The sequence below is a fragment of the Ailuropoda melanoleuca genome, chromosome 13, assembly GCF_002007445.2.
Source record: "Ailuropoda melanoleuca isolate Jingjing chromosome 13, ASM200744v2, whole genome shotgun sequence".
In the NCBI taxonomy this organism is placed as follows: Eukaryota; Metazoa; Chordata; class Mammalia; order Carnivora; family Ursidae; genus Ailuropoda; species Ailuropoda melanoleuca.
The window spans coordinates 46,269,311-46,274,233 of NC_048230.1; the positions used below are offsets into that span (position 1 = coordinate 46,269,311).

The 4,923-nt window shown below is 64.2% G+C and overlaps 1 long non-coding RNA gene across 1 annotated transcript in view; it reads right to left on the bottom strand.

The window, feature by feature from the left end:
- Positions 1-4,077: 4,077 nt before the first annotated feature.
- LOC117795673 overlaps positions 4,078-4,923 on the bottom strand; it is a 1,465-nt gene continuing 619 nt past the window's right edge. The window contains exons 2-3 of the long non-coding RNA XR_004619768.1: positions 4,612-4,873; positions 4,078-4,432 (exon numbers count right to left, since the gene is read on the bottom strand). This is a non-coding gene — a long non-coding RNA (uncharacterized LOC117795673). The remainder of the gene's footprint in view (positions 4,433-4,611; positions 4,874-4,923) is intronic.

Genomic DNA, 4,923 nt, shown 5'->3' on the forward strand with positions numbered 1-4,923 from the left:
CAATTAATGCAATCGCGCTGGCCCCGCCCCCTCCGCTGGCCCCGCCCCCAAGCCATCCAGGTTCCATCTTCCCCGGCGATGCCCTGGCCCTAAAGATTGCTGAGGTCCTCCCGTGCTCATTTAGGCCATGGGGGGTTTGGGATTTGCAAGCCAAGCACCGCTCACTTTGATTGACAGGCTGTGGCAGCTAAGCCATCATCCTGGGGGGCAGCCTGACCCTGCAAGTCGCTCCTCAGTTCTCACGTGAGAGAGTTTTCTGAGAGTTTCCCAGTGCCCCCCCCCACACGCTTTCAGCAACCCCCCTTTGGAAACCTTGCGCAGGAAGATGCTCTCTTGCCCGTGAAGAGCCCACCACCCAGCCCCCGTCTTTGGAAGCAGGTGCGCCTGGCTACCGACATCCAAGACAGTTTGCGGTCGAGGCAGACACACGGACCCGGCACGACGGGGCTGCCCCCACCCTCCCGACCCCCTCGCACGGCACGGGGCTGGATTTGGTGAGCCGTCGCCTGGAGGAGTCGAGCTAATCTGACGCACTGAAATTAGGAATGCTGTGGTCCTTGGGCCACCATTTCCACCTGCACAACCTGGGCCTGCCGTCCGACTGCAAACGTGTCCCAAGTGCTCCGGGAAACCTGGGGTCGTCCCCGCTCCAAGAGCTCAGAGAAAGGGGCACAGCCGCCCCTCCCAGACTTGATGTCTCCCCACAGCCTCAGAAAAACCACCTGGGTCCCCAAGTTGGCCAGCAAGCCCTAAGAGGGTGGGGCTTTGACCCCCCTGCCCTGGGCACACCCGGACCCCTGCTCCTCTGCAAGAGTCCTGGAGCCCCCACGGCCGCCTCTCAGGGCGGCAGGCCCTCCAGGGAAGGCCCTCTGGGCAGAGCACACACGTCCCACTGGCCTCTCCTCTCCCCACAGAAAGGACCAACGACCCAACTCAGAAGCCGCGCTGGCTCTGGGTCCCCCCTGGCCCCCCCCCGAAGCCAAGAGCAGGAGGTTCTTGTATAGAAAATTCCAGCCGCCCCCGGGGCTCCCATGGGGAGGCGTCCAAGTGGTGCCCGTTCTCAGTTCGGCCAATCAAGAGACGGGTGGCAATTTACAGCTCTCTCCCTGCGAACTCCCTCGCCCTACTGCTCAGTCAAACCTGATTCCCAAACACTAATGCTTTTGTCTGAACACCACGCCCTGCAGTGAAGCCGGAACGTACACCGCGACGCATCTAGGGGAAGTGCTGCGCCTGCGGCCAGCCCTGGCGGCCATGCGTCCTGCTACTTCCCTCCCTGGGGCCGGAGCTGGGAGCACTGGGCAAAAATGACCTTCCCAGGGACACTGGGCACGGACCCCTCTGGGCCCAGTGGCCGGAAGGAAGGCAGTGCCCAGAGACCATCCTACCTCCCAGTTATGTGTGTCATTGGAGCAACCCTCAACTACAGTCAACTCCCTGGGAGCTGGGAGCCGCAGGCGAGCTTGGAACTGCCCGTGTCTGCCTGTCCCCAGGCTCTTTGGCGGGACCTCAGTGGCTCAGGGAACCTGTCTGCCCCCAGAACCAATGCTTCCAGCAGCTGGAGGAGGCGGCCTACTTGCCTGCCCCTCCCTGACCAACCCCTGACACGAGAGCAGCATTCCTGGCAAAGGTCAGGGTGTGGGAGGGGCTGGGGCACCTGCCATGGGCCCAGGGCAGCAGTGCCAAGGACACCCAGAAAAGCAGAGATGACACACGCGTTGGAAAAATAGCCCTGAGCCTGAGGAGGACGTGCCCTGGGCAGACACGCTGGCCTCACCCCCATGCCAAGGGCCAGAAACTGGCCGAGATGCCCCTGGAGCCACCCCCAGAGCCCTGCGCCCTCTGCCTCACTGGAGGAGGACCGGCATGGTGGAGACCGGCCCCACAGACCAGACAGAGCGTCGGCCTTCCTTTCGTGGTCCATCATGGTCCAGCTGTGGGGCCCACGGGACGCACCCCAGCCTCTTCTCCTGGCCAGGACCTGGATGGTGGCACAGCATGCAGAAAGCGTCCAGGCTCCTACATGTGGCTGTCACGCTAAGCAGGCCAGGGAGACCTCGCCAGCCTTCACAGCAAACTCAGACAACAGCAGCGTGGGGCTCAGGCTGGCGTGGGGGTGGGGGGCAGGACCAGGGGGGGACCCAGGCTCAGGGCCGGCCACCCTCAGCCCCTGTGGTCTCCATCGGGGCGCCCTCGGGGTCCGGGGCAGGTGTTTCAGAGGCTGGAGTGGGGGCCTGGGGCTGCAGGTGCCTCTGACCCTGCTGGGGCCCTACACCTGACCCCAGAGGCCAAGCCGCACGGCGCCCTCGCCTCCGCCTCACCGTGCAGCCCCTGGAGCCAGGGAGGTGTGTCTTCCTCGAGGAGCATCCCCACGTGGCTGCAGGAGCCCCTTCCCTCCTTCCTCTCCTTGCCGGACCTGGCTCCCTGACCTCTGGGAACAGGCTGCTGTCCTTGTGTCTGTGAGCAGCTCTCTGCCCTGCCGCGCAAACAGCCCTTTCTACTGGCGAATGACCCCTTTGAGGGCGTCTGGAAGTGAGGACCCAGAGCCACAGGCACCCTCCATTTCCGAGCCCAGGCCCCCAGCCCGGGCCCTCCCAGCCCCCGCACTGGACCCCACGCCTGCCACGGGGCCACCTTCCCTCTGCCGCAGTCAGCACGTTGAATATTTAATGTCTGATGAACGCCTCCACCTGCTGACACAGGCAAAGTGACAGAACAATGCTGGTAGGGGACAGGGCCGTCCACGGACGCCCAGGCAGCCTGCCACGGAGGCCTCGCCCCGGCCACCGCCGCCTGCCCGGCTGTCTGCCTGTCTGTCTGTCCGCTGGGCGACCCCGCGGGTGAGAGTTCCCCACCTGAAATACATACTTCTTTACATTCCATAGCTCCGCACGTCCATATGGGCATATAAAGAAGTATGTTCCCCAAGCGGGTAGTTCAGCCTGGACTGCTCCTCGGGCTCAGGGAAGGGGCCCCACCGAGGCCGTGGGACTCCCCCCGGATGCACACCCCGGAGCCCTCCCTGGGCATGGGGAAGCCCACCGCGTCCTCCAGCTCTGCCCCTGCCCGCCTGACCTCAGCACCCCTCTGTCCCGCTCTCTGGCTCCCAGGCACACACATGCACGTCGTCAGGAAGGGCAGAAGCGGACGGCCCGCTCCACCATCTCAAGAATCCCTTCCTTCACCCCACAGTTATCTGGTTTTGCGTCAGTGGAACAAGAAAAGCAAGGACCCAGGCTGCCACCTCCCACCCTCACCCTGGAGAAGGATGTGCCATTTCCTCTTAGAGACGTGCCGAGCCTCAGCCAGCACCCTCCCTCTCCATCTGGGCACCTTGTCCCAGCCAAGTGCACAGGGAGGCCGGAGTGAAGACACCGCAGCTCGGAAGGACCCCACCGTCAGTGATCAGGGAGCAGGGTGGCCTGAGCCCACGGGGAGCCCAGCACCACGCGCTGTTAAGCCCACACGGGAGCGCCAGGAGACCCGAGGAGCGGACAGGCCTTACCTGGACAGCTGGCAGCTTCCTGGGCAGGTCCCTGGTGGTTCTGCCTCCCAGGGCCAGAGCCCTCGTGGGCAGGGCTCTGTCGTGCCTCTGTCTTTGAAGACACACGTGACAAGGACAGTTGAGGGTGGACCCTGCATCTCCAGAGGGCGGCTGGGAGCTGCTGGGAGATGGTCCTTGCCTCTGCCAGCCCCTTCTGCTGCTGGGCCTGGCCGGGTGGGGGACTAGACCTGGCTCCTGCTTCCCCTCTCTGGCCACCTCCTTCCCCTCCAGCTCCTTCCCTCCCTTCTTTGCCCTCTCCCTCCCCTCTGCACTCCTCACATGTCACCCCTCTGCCATGGCCACCTGAAAAGATGCTCGCACCAGCAGGCGGCTCCCACAGGCACCCAGGGGCCACCCAGCACCGCCACCCGCCCAGCGACACAGCCCAGGCACACCTGGCTCTCCGTGGCCCACGTCCGGCCTCCACCCAGCCTCCACATGGCCTCCACCCAGCCTGATCAATACCAATTTACAGGCAAACGCAGGGGCCGCCTTCCTGTTGATGAATTTCCTGGTGCTCACCGGCTTCTAATGAACCCGTTAAAGAGGGTTAAGTAAACTTAGCAAGTGGCCGTCTAAGCACTTCGGAACACTTAATTGTATCAATACTGTTTTTCACTGCATTTCAGAATTTGCCTGTGATGGAGAGTAGCCCCTCTTCCCCACCAGCTTCTCCGGACACCCCGAATCCAGGAGTCGGAACCACGGAGAGTCTGACAGGGAGCAGTGTGGCCTCCGGGTCAGGTGCCTGCCATAGGAAGGCCGGCCACCCCCAGCCTGGGTCCAGGGGTGTCTGGAGCGCACGGGTGGAGGTATCGCTCTGGCCAGGGTGAGGCCCGCGGCTGAGCGGTGGGTCACTGAAGAAGGGCATCCTGTGTTGCTGGGCACCTGCAGAGGGGGACAGCAGGGGACACGCTCGCTGGGGATGGCAGCCGGGCTGGGCACAGACACAGGACCGGGCCCAGGGTCCTGCTGTGGCTGCACGAGGCCCCAGGCCTGCACAGACTCCCATCAGCAAGACAAGGCCTGGGGCGACCCTGCGCGCCCCTCCCCACCGGGCAGCCCACCTGTACTGCGCAGACAGGCCCGGGTGCCGCCATCCCCAGGGCAGGGCCGCGTCTCCGCAGAGCCTGCATCGTGTGGAGATAGCGAAGCAATTTCTCAAGTCCCTGGGCCGTGGCTGCTGCACAGGGCAAGGCCGGGCTAGAGTTTTCCGTGGGGGCGTGTGGTCTGGACTCCGAGAAGCACCCCGCCGGAAGGAAAGAGCCACTCTGCAGAAAGATCCTGAGGAGCGATGTCCCATTTCCGTGCAGCTGCGTTATTTATCACCTTCATGTAGCCGGAAGGAAAAGAGCAACCGGGATGCCCCCAGCCCCCCA